The sequence below is a fragment of the Trichosurus vulpecula genome, chromosome 3 (genome assembly GCF_011100635.1).
Source record: "Trichosurus vulpecula isolate mTriVul1 chromosome 3, mTriVul1.pri, whole genome shotgun sequence".
Classification (NCBI taxonomy): Eukaryota; Metazoa; Chordata; class Mammalia; order Diprotodontia; family Phalangeridae; genus Trichosurus; species Trichosurus vulpecula.
In genome coordinates, this window is record NC_050575.1 from 243378222 (window position 1) to 243392703 (window position 14482).

Consider the following 14482-nt stretch of genomic DNA (forward strand, 5'->3'; position numbering starts at 1 on the left):
TCAGGAACCAGCACTCTATTCCTTGCTTTAGTCACCGATCATTTATTGAGTGCCTACTATGTGCCAGGTCCTGTGCTAAACTCTCAGGCTACAAGTAAGACTGAAGACAGTCCCTGCTCTCAAAAACCTCGTAATCTGGTGGAGAAGAGAAAGCAAATTTGTGAGGCAAATTCCATATAGGCAGGAGAAAAGTTTCCATTCTTTCCCCTTCCTCCCACTCAAGCATCAACCTGCAGGTTTGCAGCTATTCATTTTCCTGACCTGGGGGTTGGGAAGGAAAATCAGACAAAAGGTGTTGAGTATTTTTAACACTGCTAGTCACAGTGAAGTTTTCACTGCCAGGTGGCTCATTCGTGTCTGAACAATGTAAATCAAATGTCCTCATGTAATGAGTGTTCTGTAGCAAAATCTCTTTCATCCACACTCCTACAGAACTTAGGGCCACAGGATTCAGCATTTGATCATGTACCTCTTGTATTGTATTATTCTCCAATTGCTTGCTTTCTTAGCCTTTTTGTTCCCGATAAGAATGCAGACTGCTTGAAGGCAAGAACAAGTGTTTCATACCCATTGAGTATCACCCCTAGCTCATGGGGGAGGCAGCCTAGGCCTGAGATCAAATCCCACTTCTGACATAAACTGGCTGTGTCACTTAACATCTCAGCAGCAAGTATCTAAGACGATGAGTCTTCAGAACAATTTCACATATCGGGAGTCACCTATACTCATGAAATCATAGCTCTGGTCTAAAATAAAAGCCCCTGACAGCCCCTTGTGCTTCTTCCCTCAAGACATCTCTCTATCCCCTCTTTAGCATTCTTCCCTAGTCCAAGGTTTTATGATATCATGTGATATTACTCTTCCTGGCTTAATGGCAGGGCAAATTCTAGAATTTCTAGAAAATAAAAGGATTCCTATAACAGAAATGGAAGGCCTTTGGATATGTCCAAAGCAAAATAGGGACCTAAGTGAAGTCACTGTTAAAAAGGAAGAGGAATATCCTCACACAGTTCGGAACCAGAAACACCATGTCACAAATCAGAGTTCCTTGACTGGGATATGGGTTACTCTTCTAGAGTCCAAGGTGGAAAGCAATGTGAGTGAGGTCAAAGCTAGGATCAGGGGTCAGGTCCAAGAGAATGAGAGCATGGACGCAGGCCAAGTTCAGCCTGAGAAAGGTTGTTACTGGGATATGCAAGGAGGGTATAAGCCAAGAATTCTTCAACTGGCTACTTTCAACTTTCAGGCACATGATTTTATGCACAACCCTTGTCTTCTCCTCCCTTCCACTGACATCACTGCATAGCAATAGTCCTAACTAAAGTCTTTCCCTCCTCTAATCCATCTTTCATAGTGATAAAATTAATCTTCCTAAAATACAGCTTTCATCATGTCTCTACTCCCACCCCCACCCCACAAAAACCTTCTCTCACTCACTAATGCCCTTAGAATCAAGTATAGACTTGTTTGACAATTTCACAAATGTGGTCCCACCCTATGTATTCAAACTTTTCTCCCACTGTGTCCCTTGGCTACCTGTCATTTTTAGCTAGACTAGTCTCCCAATTCCACTGCTATGCATGTTCATGCTGTTACTTCCCACTTGGCGCATCCTCTCTTTTCTACCTTATTGTCTACTTAATTCTTAGCCAGACATTAAGTCCTAGCTCAAACTATATCCTTGTACAGATTTTTGCCTGAATACTCCAGCTCACATTGACATCTCCCTTCTATGGATTCCCTAACACTCATCTTGGCAAACTCAGTGTGATAATACAGCAGTGAGAATGACTTTCTCCCCAGACTTTGGGGAGCAGAAGAAGAACATATTAAGGACATGCTTCAGCATGTTTGAACTACAGTGGCAGCACTTTCAAGGTTAGTCAGCTAGTCTTATTGTAGCAATGGTAGTGAATTTGTGTTGTTTGGGCTTGGAATAAAGGTAAGTGACTATTATGTTGAATTAATATTAATCTGTGTAAAGATATATCTACAAATGAGGAAATCAGCATGTTTAAAAAAAGTAATAGCAACAGTAAGAGGTTTTGATTGGCATAAGTGTTTTAACAAAGCCTACATGATGTGGTAGAAAGAATCTTAGACTTGGAGTCAGATAGATATAAGCTCTTAAATTTAGAACTAGAAAAGTACATTAGAGGTCACCTAATCCAACCCTGACTGGAATAATCTAAATCTGACTCCTGATTTCAGCAGTAGCTGTGTGACTGAAGCCAGATCTCTTAACATCTTTGGGCCTCAGTTCCCTCACCTGTAAAATGAGTGGGTTCAACCAAATGATCTCTTACTCTAAGCACCCTTCCAACTTTTAAAACCTATGATCCTATAAGTCAAAAAATATCTTTGAAACTTAAGTTCCTCGGCTATGAAAAGGAGATAAGATACAGAATGGAGAATGGATGGTGTGATTCAGCCTTGGTTTCAGGGAGGCCTGAAATTAAGTCCTGTGTCTTATACTGGCTGTATGACCATAAGCGAGTCCGACATTGCCAATCTCTATCAGTGAAGGGAGCTTCCACAACAGGAGTTCTCTACACTGATGAAAATCACAGGGCAACAAAATAAGAGAATAATTTCACCGAGTTGGGAGGAAAGCATTTTCTAATTAACAATGACTTGTGTAAATGTAAGCTTTTTGTTAGCAGCAGCAGCAGCAGCAGCATCCGGGTTTTTATTAGCGTATACAATGAATTCTATGAAGTAATTGCAAGCATTTAAGTCCCATCTAAAATCTCACCTTCTACATGAAGCCTTTCCCAACCCCTCTTGATTTGTGTGCCTTCCCTCTTTCCATTACTTGCCCCTGTTTGCACTTTTTTGTTTGCTTTTTTTTTGTCTCCTCCATTAGATTAGGAAGGACTGTCTTTTGTCTCTCTTTGCATCCCCAGCACTTAGCACAGTGCATGGCGCAGAGCAGATGCCTAATAAATGATTTTTAAATGATTATTCAAATTTGCACTATTGGAAGCTAAGTAAAATATGGTCATTGGATCCAAACCAGTAGAAATATGCAATGTTAGTTTAAATAATGTGGCCACTTCACAGTATTCATTATTCATACTAATCAGGATCCAACTGTAATAAAATGGTAGATATGTCATTATTAGCTCATGAAGTATCAATCAGTTAACATCAGTGAACAAGAACTTATTAAGCAGATAGTAGGAATGGTTCTTGGTGCGGGGGGTTACAAAGACAAAGGCAGAACAGTACCTTAGGGAGCTTAAATTCTAGAATTTCTAGGAAAAAAAAGAATTCCTATAACAGAAATGGAAATTCTGGAAGAGAAATTTCTGGGGAAGGCAATGTTTTTTGTCCAGCTACCAAATGTAAGCATATTTTTAAAAAAAATCAGAAAAATGGTTTGCTTAAATAGAAAACTCATTGGGAGAATGTAGACCTGAAAAGTTAAGTTCGGAGAAAGAAACACTGAGAAAAAATTTAGGAAGCATAAGGAAATTGTCAGTGAAGATTATGCCCTTGATTTTCTGTAGGGAGTTAGTGCCGACCCCGGGGCTGCTCGGACCCTAGCGCTTGGCCTGTTTCCTGGGTAATACCAGACAGGCTTAGTAGGAGTTGGAACGGTAGGCGCCCGGAGGAAAGACTTTCGTCCCTAGCAGCCCCCCTCCCACTCTGATGCTCTGGTAGCCATCCTTTCTCATGCAGGCAGCGTCCATTCACCAGGGACTCACAAGCCCAGAAGGAGGAACCCAGCTGGCTACTACCTAATGCTCTTGAACTAGTGCCTAACACAACAATGCTTTGATACTTTACTTACTGGAACATCTTTGATACTTTACAAGGGCATCCTGCCCACATAGCTCATACAGCTCTGATATCAGCTGGCTACATGCCTGAGCCTTCCCATACCTCTTTAGATACTGTAGAACAGCACTCCCCTTCTGTTCCCGTACTCCTATGGAAACTACCTTACCACAGCCCTAGTTTTTCCCATATGCTTGTAGGCAACATAATTTACAATAATACAGACTCTTCCCACCAGATATCGCTGCTTACATCTAATCTAAGTGCAACAATACATTACTGAAGCACATCTCTTTTTTCCCATGCTCTCATCCCCTTGAACACCTGCTTCTGCTTATGTAGTGCAAAACCCCATAAAACTGGATAATGTCTGCCAATAAATCGGAGTTGTATCCATCTTTGGCTCCCGCCTCATCATTGTGTACTGAGATAGGGCTACTTGCTGGTCAAGGACCCCTAACAATTTTCAGAAGTGAACATAAATGATGAAGGTGATATCTGGTCTTATCTTTTGAGGGAAACTAGATGAAATTTCCCTGGTGCATGTGTGTATGTGTGTGTGTGTGCATGTATATGTGTATAAAATAGTAACCAGTGAAGAAAGAAAAATAGTTTTCCAGTATGATCCCAAAATAACGTATTGAATCTCCTATGTAAATCTCTGTCATGTCCAAGACCCAAGAAATTACATACATGCAAATCATAAAGACAAAAATATGGGTTTTTGAGTAGCCAATCAAGTGGGTAATGGAGAAACTTTGTAACATTTGAAAGAGTCTGTAGGACACAAATTGAGTAAACTGCAGCTCTGGGATTGACTCTTCTTTGGGACAATGTTTTAGGTGGTTCACATTATGCTTTCAATGAAGAGTGTTGGGTGCAAAAATGTATTTCCTGGCACGTTAATCTATTCAACTCATCAAATATAGCTCAAATAACTTTTGGCTCTTCCAAAACCCACCTTCGAAATGAAGATTGGCTCTCACTGAAGATGTTCAAAAGACTGTGTCTCATCCTCTGAAGGCATTTAATTCCAAGAGAGAAAATTCAGAAATATTTAAATAAATGGCAACAATGTTGAAATAATTTAATACAGCCAAAAAGCATTTCAATGCCTATTATGTGTCAGGCACTGTACTAGGCACTGGAGAGCTAAAACAAGACAAGACCCTAATCTCAAGGAGCTTACAGTATTGAGGAGAAACAAAAATGGACAATTAATTATGAAATCTATATCAAATAGTTTTGGAAAGACTCCATATATCTTTTTGATATGATATGAAGAACAGTGACATAAAAGCAGAATGAATGGACATTGTAGAAGGCTCAGTGAATAAGGGTAGTTGGATTACCTTGAAATAGTCCTCCTTTGCTAATGCCCTTTTTTAAATCTCATTATTCTTTTTCAATATATTTTATGGCAAATAATAGCTTATGTTTATTTGCATAGGGTTTTAACAGTTTACAACCTCCCTTTATACATATGCATTTCATTTGCCATTTGCTCCAGGTAGTAGGTAAGATCCCATCCCCACTGCCTCAAGAAGAGAAGCGCAATTCTATCTTAATAGTCTGCATTTGCCAAGTGGTGGAGAAAGCTGGCCAGTCCATCAAGTTTCCAGCCTGATCTCCTAACTTGCAGAGGGAGAATATCATCACTCTTTCTGCCTCTCTCTCTCTCCCTTCTCATACCCAATCTTGCTCTTCTTCCACATAGTGACCTTCAGTCCTTCAACCCCTCAGTTCTCTCCCAGGACTGCTGATTTCACCTTTGTGACAACTCTTGAATACAAGCCCTTCTCTCCTCTGATATTCCCACCACCTTGAAAACAGGCCCTCATCTCCTCACTCCTAGACTGTTGCAATAGCTTGTTGGTTGGTCTCTCTGCCACAAGTTGCTCCCAACTCCAATCCATCCTACATTCAACTGCCAAAGTGATTTTTCTAAAGGGCGGGCCTTACCATATCATCTTCCCTGATCAAAAAACTTCAGTAGCTCTCCTCACTTCCTGGATCAAATACAAAATCCTTTGTTTGGCATTCAAAGCTCTTCCCCTTCCAGTCTGTATATACCTTACACCACATTCCCTCCCATATACTCTTTAATCCAGTAACACTGGCTTTCTGGTTGTTCCTTGAACAAGACACTCCTCCTCCAGACTCACAGCATTTTTACTGACTATCCCCCATGCCTGGAAGGGTCTCTCTCCTCATCTCTACTTTCTGCCTTCCTTGGCTTCCTTCAAGTTCCAGCTAAAATTTCACCTTTTACAGGAATCTTTCCTTATCCCTCTTAATTCTAGTGCCTTCCCTCTGTTGATTATTTCCTATTTATTCCTCATTTGTACATAGTTGTTTGTATGTTGTCTCCCCCATTACATTGTGAGCTCCTGAAGAGGAACTACTTTCTTTTGTCTTTCTGTGTATCCCCAGCACTTAGCACAGTTTTTGGCACATAGTATGCACCTAATAAAATGCTTATTGACTGATTAACAGCAGGTAAAACTGAGACTCGGAAAGATTAAGTGTCTTTTCCAGGGCTACACATCTAGTGATAGGCAGAGATGAGACTGAAACCCATGTGATAAAATCATAGAATAAAGGACTGGGAAGGACCATTTACAAAGAAGGAAAATGAGAAACAAATGATTAGAAAAATGACTTGCTCAAGGTCACACAGTTTGAATCTGAACTCAGACTTCGGTTTCCAGATTCGCCCTGTACCCCTGCTTTCCATAAATTGCACCATTTTGCGTCTGGTCTCCAGTTATAGGCTAATTTTCTTGTTGGCAGCTGTAATATCGTATTCTCAAGCATGGTGCTGAGACACTCAATTAGGATTTGTTGAATTGAATCAAAAACATGAGTGTGCTTCATAGTCGATTGATTCCAACTCAGATAATTAGGAATTTGTGATAGAAGACATTAAAGCATTGGTCAGGAGTTAAACTTTTTACTCTCTATGAAAATAAAGAGTATAATCAAGATAAAAGGGAATGATGAGAGGATAAATGTATAAGACAAATATCTCCATTTTCCATTCACATACAAGTAATCAATATAGAGAAGCAATGTTAAACAGTGGATAGTATACTGGATTTGGATACAGAAAGATCTGGGTTCAAATCCCACTTCTAAACTTAGTGACTATGGGTAGGACATAATTTCTAATTCTTAGTTTCCTCATCCATAAAATTGAGTTAATGATATCTGTAGATCCTACTGCAAAGAGAGGCAACTGGTAGTAAAACAGAAAGAGTGCTGGGCCTGGGATCTGGAAGATCTGAGGTCAAATGCCACCGTAGACATTAAATCACTTTTTGCCTCAGTTTCCTCTATTGTAAAATGGGTACAGTAATAGCATCCATCTCATAGGGTTATTTGTGAGTCCCATAATATTTGTAAAAAAAAAACCACTTAGCAGAGTGCCAAGCACATAGTAGGGGCTAAACAAATGCTTATTCCCTCCCCCTTCCAAAGGGTGACTACAGGACCCAAATGTGATAATGTATGTAAAATACTTTGTAAAATCTTTATTTCTATAAAATAATAGACATTAGGGATTCTTGATTTTTTTCAAGAAGCTCCACATGGAAGTAGTAGTTGTTAGCCAGTAGCCCAATGTTATTATAGTAATAGAAAGAAGTAAAGCTCATCACACAGTGTGGAAGATAGTTTGCAGTGTGGAGAGACTCAAGGCAGGCAGATCATTTAAGAAGTTGAGTTGAGAGGTCATGACAGCTTGAACTAAGCTGAAGAGAGGACAGAGAAGGGGACTGATACAAGAGATGCTGTGGGGTTAGAAATAGCAAGATTTGTCGCCTGATTGGAGAGTGAGAAGACAAGGCTACCACCAAGATTACAAAGCTGGGAGACCAGAAGAGCAGTGGTGCCTTTAATAGCAATAAGGAAGTTTGGAATGGGAGCAATGTTGAGAAAGGTAGGGGAGAGAAAGATAGAAAGTTCTGTTTTGGACATGATGAATATGAGCTATATTCCAGACACCTAATTTCAAATGCTGTTTTTGGAAAGAAATTTATTTTAGCTATGCCTTTCTAGAAAACAACCCTACATATAAAAACAAGCTATTGGAGCATTTATAAATTAGGCAACAAAAGCAAAATATATCATCTGAAGACTTGGCTTATAGATGGATAAGTTCTCTGATTTGGACTTCATCTGACACTGTTTCATTAGGCATATAATTCATAATACTCATAATATTGCGTATTAGATTTATCTGCTTCGGTGGCTGGGACCACAGCTACATTTGTTGGTTTGCTATGAACTGCTTCCCCAAAATGCTGCTCAGGTCTTTGAATGAGGAAAGATGCAGCTGATCTGATGGGAAGACACATCAAAGGTCTTAAAAAAAGTAAGGGAGCACACTCATTTATTCATCAGTTCATTCAGTTAAAAAGGGAGCATTGTGGAAAATGGGAGAGCTGGCTTGACAACCAGGAAGATCTGGGTTCAAGTCCCATTTCTGAAATATACTGAGCAAGTTTCAATGCTCAAGGAAATTCTAAGACTGACGTACAATGGCATAGTTTCTTCAAAAGTCACAGGTCCAATACTTATCATCCAACAAACACTTAAGTGTCTAAGGTTTGCAAGCACACAAGGTTTAAGACACAGATTCCTATCCTTATTGAATTTATAGTCATGGAAGGCGATTATAGGATTGTAAACTTAAAGAGGCCACTCAGTCCAACCCCTTCATTTTTTCAATGAGGAAACTGAAACCTAGAGAAATTAAGAGACTTGCCCAGGGTCACACAGCTAGTAAGCATCTGAGGCTGGATTAGAATGCAGGTCTTCCTGACTCAGTCCATTACTTGATGCACCAACCAGATGCCTGAAAATAAAACTGCTTTTATTAAATAGAGAAGAGCAACTATTCTCCATCTTGTTGAAGTTGATAATATAAGAAACCAAGGGCCATATTTTTTGTCCCAAAGTATTTGACACAGTGACACAGTGGATAGGGCACCAGTCCTGGGGTCAGGAAGACTCGTCTTCCTGAGTTCAAATCTACTCTCCACATTATTGGTTGTGTGACCCTGGGCAAGTCACTTAACAGTTTGCTTCAGTGTCTCATCCTTAAATGAGCTAGAGAAGGAAATGGCAAATCAGTCCAGTTTCTTTGCTACGAAAACCTCAAATGGGGTCACAAAGAATCAGACAAGAAGGAAAAGTAACTCAATTCAAATTTGACTCAGTACTGCTTTTATAGTTTTTCCTTAACATCTGTATAGCAAATTTCCATTAATGTTTTGGAAGTTTGTTAAAGTAATAGCATGGATTTTTAAGCAGAAAATCACTTTTTATTTTATAGACATGAATTTTGAGAAAATTTTGTAGGAGATATCATTACATGGTTGTCATTTTCCCCAGTTAGTGCCCATTGGTCATTTTTTCATGGAACTTCCTGAGAACAAGCAGTTCAATTTAGGAGAATTCACTTGAAAGGAGCCTTTTTCAGAAACACATCAATACCACAAAGTGAGTGCTATTCTGGGGGATGCTGTCTTTTAGAATTTTAGTCACTGAGAAAACATTCAGGTGGATCACTCATCCATCCATAAATGAATTACTTAAGACTCTAATTTATTAGCCATGCAAAATGTGAATTGGTTAAAGGAAACTGGGACAAAAAAAAGACTTGGTGAGGGAGATCAGCTTGAAAGGTGTCTTCATTTTGTAGTAGCAAGAGTGTGGGATTTAGAATCAGAGAACCTGGGTTTGAATCCTGAAACCCTACCATTTACTATCCCTTTCAACTTTTGGTAAAGACATTTCACCTCTCTAGGAATCATTTCCTTATTAATAAAATGAGGGGGCTGAATTAGATGACCTCCAGGTTCCCCTTCCAGCTCAAAATCTATAATGCTATCATCCTAAAATAATTTAGATTTGTTCTGTTTGATACCAGAAGATATCACGTCAGGGCAATGTGTGGAAGTGTGATCACAGAAGGAATAAGGAGATCTGCTATAACAGAAAAAGGCACAATAAGTTAGAGGATCTGGGTTCTAATCCCAGTTCTGCCACTTTTTTTACTAGCACTATTCTCTACTGGGGTGGGGAACCTGCAACCTCAAGGGCACATATGGTTCTCTAGGTCCTCAAGTGTGGCCCTTTGACTGAATCCATCCTTTTGGATTTGTTCTATAAAGTTTGGATTCAGTCAAAGTGATACTTGAGGACCTAGAGAGTCATATGTTACCTTGAGGCCACAGGTTCCACACCCCCCCAGGCAAATCATTGCGTTTTGTGGGCCTCAGTTTCTTCTTATGCAAAGTCAGAGGATTGTACTGGGTGACTTTTTTGACTCCTTCCTAGTTCTAAAGCATTTAAACCATTTTTTTGTACTACGCTTGTGATTTCTTTGGAATAAGATGTTCCTTCTTGTCTCCAAAGTTAGCCCTCTATCCACAAATCCATGTTGCTTTTCATTATAATAAATATTTGCACAGAGACAAATTAGGCTCAATACAAAGAAAAAATTCCCAAACATTAGAATTATACAAAAGTAGAATGGGCTGCCTTAGGAAAGAGGTTATTTGTCCCCCATCACTGGAGGTTTTTAAGCAGATGATGGTTGGCCAATTGTCATGAATGTGGCAGAAAAAAATTCTGCTCAGATTCGATTTGGACTTGGATGTCATCTGAGGTTCCTTCTAGCTCTGTCATTCTGTGTCTTTGGGTCCAGACAGCAAAGAGGCAAATGGAGAATAATAAGATATTATCTATATTGTCATCTTCCTAGAACTTGTAGCATTTGCTGTAAATTATTGTTTAAAAAATATTGAACAGCTGTGACCAAATAAGTATGTATGTTTACAAAAGTAAACACGCTGTGTTAACACTCCCTTGAAACACATTCCACTTAGGACAAGGCAATGAAGGGAGCATTGTTACAAGAGCTGAGCATGTCTAGGTCAGCCCACCATTCCTTGTATGGCCACCCATGCTGAGTCTGATGAAGAATAGTTCAGGTTCCCCAGGAAGATGATTGGTCGAAAGTTAAGCATGTTTCACTCATTAAAATTTTTTAAAAGTCTAAAAACCATTATTCCAAGTCCTGGAAAATGTGCCAATCCAGTACCAGTTACTTATTTATGCTGGCTCTTTTTTCCTATAGAATTATAGGATTTATATCTGGAAGAGGACAGTAAGTAATTATACAAATTGTAACTAGGGTAGATATGCCTGGGCTTGCCCATATCTGGAGAAAGACTCCTTCCTCTCTTTAAATGGCTCCTCTTCCTCACCAGAGACCCAAGACTTCATACATTGACCCTTGAGGCTCTGTAGGCCCCTGTGCCCATGAAAGTTGAGAACATGGAAGCAGACTCAGTTGAGAGCAAATACATGAGGATGCCGGTAATTGAGATCATGGGAGAGGAAAGAGAGACCACTCCCACTCCCATCACTACTATACCAATAGTTGGTACTTTCTTGCCTGGCCCACCCACTCTGACATTCAGAACCCCTTTTACATCCCTGCTACTTAGTGCCATACATTTCTCTCTATCCAGATTAGCCCTGGCCCTCCCTAGTCCCTATGTTCCTGTCCCCTCTGTAACTTGCCTGTATTACCAACAAACTCCCCTCCACTCTGAATCTTTTCCTCTCAAATCCACTTCATCTTTTGGTGCTCCCTGCAATCTAGTTTCCTGCTAAAGACACTGCATGTCTTGGCACCCTCTCTGAGGCTAGATTTAATTTCTCTCAAATCTCCTGATACATAGGGCCCAGAAGGAGGAGTTGATACTATACTTACTTCCCACTGCCATCTTCCATCTACCAAAATCACTTAGCAACAACTTCCATTGTTGTCATCCAAGCATCTCTCTGCTCCCCAATTAGCTTATTACTTGATTCACAATTTCCCCCACCCCAGACCTATCCCTTCAAAAGCACTCACACATCCCAGGTTCTCAACTTCTTCAACTTCCATTACCCTCTCTGTAATCTAACTCACATTCCCAGTAGTAGTCATATCTTACACTTCTTCCCCCCCACCAAATGAATTTGCCCCAGTTGCCATGATGCCTTATTACCACTCTGAAAGGCATCTAGCACTTCTTCACTCTATAGAGGAAAATAATGGGAGGGTGAGCAGGGCAGTGACTTCCTCAAGGTCACACAGATTGGAACCAGAATCATAACCAGTTAAAATTGTATTAGAGTCAGGATTGTCCTGACCCTAAATTTTATCTCCTCATCCAGTGGTCTCTCTACTAAAATAGTCCTCATTGCATCTTTGAGGTAGTTATATGTAGTTTAGTTATAGAGGTTCTGTTGATCAATGGGTGGAGTGTGCCTAGGACAGAACACAAAATTAAATGGACAAAACAGGCTAGACCCAGTTTGGGAACAAAACTAGGTCAGTTCATCAAATATTCAGCCTCAATGACTGCAGATTCTTAATAGATCATCTTGCCTCCAGTCTCTGACCCCTTCAATCCATCATCCACAATGCTGTAAAAATTAATCTTCCAAAAGTTCAAGTCATGGAGTCAGGAAGATCCAAGTTCAAACCCAGCCTCTGATATTTACTAGCTGTGTGACCCTGGGCAAGTCTCGACCTCTTTTCTGTCTCACCACAACCATAAAATGGGGAAAATAGTAGCACTTACCTCCCAAGGTTTTTGTGAGGATCAAATAACATAATTGTAAAGTACTTAGTGTCAGTGTCTGGAATACAGTAAACACTATATAAATGTTAGCTGTCCTGATGATGGTAATGATATCACTCCCCTGTTCAAGAAACTCCATTGGTTCACTAATATCTCATGTCTAAGATAAAATACCAACTCCTCTACTTTGTGTTTAAAGCCCTAGCATTCAGCAAAAACGTAGCACATATAGTACACCTCTTTCATTGCAAGGCATTGAAAAGATGAACACCTGATAAAACTTTGAATTATCAGCCCACACTTGTTACAGTCTTCATTACAAGGAATGAATTAAAGATGTGGCATTTTCTATTCAGTTACTAATTTATTTTCTTTAAACAATTCAAAATAAATTACTAGGGAATAGTAATAATAGCAGTTATTTACATAATGATTTATGGTTTATAAAGTACTTTATATACATTTTCTCATTAAATTTTCACAAGTAACTTTGGTAATACAAGTACTATTATTCCCTTTTTATAAATGAAGAACTGAATATCAGAGAATCTAAGTGGATTCCCCAGGAGCACAGAGTAAATGCAAGGTCATCTGACTCTAAGTCTGATGCTTTCTTCCTGCAATGGCTTAGATGCCTAACAATGACAGAAAAGAAATAGCTAATGACATTGTTTTTGCAATTATTTTAACTATATATTTAAATATATAATGACAGAATTAACTTATTCTGGTGGCATATAGTTATTTGAATTTGTCACAAAATTATAAGGAAAACCAGAAATTTTGCCAAATTAATTTTGTAATGTGATCTCCTCAAGACTGACTTTTCCTTTTCAATCTTTGTGCTATACTTTAAAGTACTGTAGGCAATAGGAGGGAAACATTACCTACCTTATTCCTTCCAGTTATCAGGGACATTTTGCTAAACTACAAATTGGATGTAACACAAAACTAGAATGTAAGGAACATAAGTCTCAATTCCAAACCTGCAATTCAGCATTAGCATGATTAGCTGGTTTTGTGTGACTTGAATTTTTCGAACTCTATCTGATGATAGTATCAGTCAGTGAATCATGGTTATAGTCATCTGACACTTAGCTACACACATAAGTGAAAAAAGAGTTAGACATAGTGTTTTTTATTGGACATTTAGGCCTGGATGTCCTTGACTCAAAGTTCTTAACATTATTTTTTGTGTGTGTTGTGGACCTGATTGGCAGTCAGGTGATGCCTGTGGACACTTTCTCATAATAACTCAACTGGTCAGTCAACTAGCATTTTTAAGCACCTTTTATATGCCAAGCACCATGCTAAACACTGGGGATATCCATAGCCATATACACATTATCTCCCCCAGATTGACTACATGCTTCTCAGACATAGGAACGATTTTACTTTAGTTGCAGGGGCTCAGTTAATCAACAGGCAGAGAGTGCATAGGACAGAACACAAAATACATTGCAGAAAGCAAGCCAGATCTACTTTTGGAATAAAACTAGGTCATTACTCAAATATTCAATCTCACAGACTGCAAACTCTGCCCCAGAGTGCACAATGCCTGATGCATGAGTGCTTAACACGTACTTGTTGGTTGCTTAGTTGCTTGAGCATATGTGTGATGAGTCACCATGGTCAAAAAATTTATTAAGTAGTGGCCAACCTAAAGATGAACATCCTCCATTATGAATTAGGCTGGTACTGAACAGCAGACATGGTCTATCATGTACACCATACCTTGGAGCCTTTATATCTCAGTAGATCCTTCCCTGCTAAGCTTATGCTGTGATAGCATAGCCTTCAAGAGCAAAGGTCCACCTCTAGACCCTGATGACACATCAGAGGAACATCATTTGCAAATAGATTTAACTTATGACTGTGTCAGGAACACTCACCCTGATGAGATCACAGATCCATCAAAGTATTAAAATAGCTGTTACTTAATACAAATTTATTTAATGTGTTAAATATTTAAGTTAGCATAAACCCATTATTTATATATCCTCCCTAAGGAACCTCAAGTCAGCTAGGTGACTCTGTGAATAGAACACTGG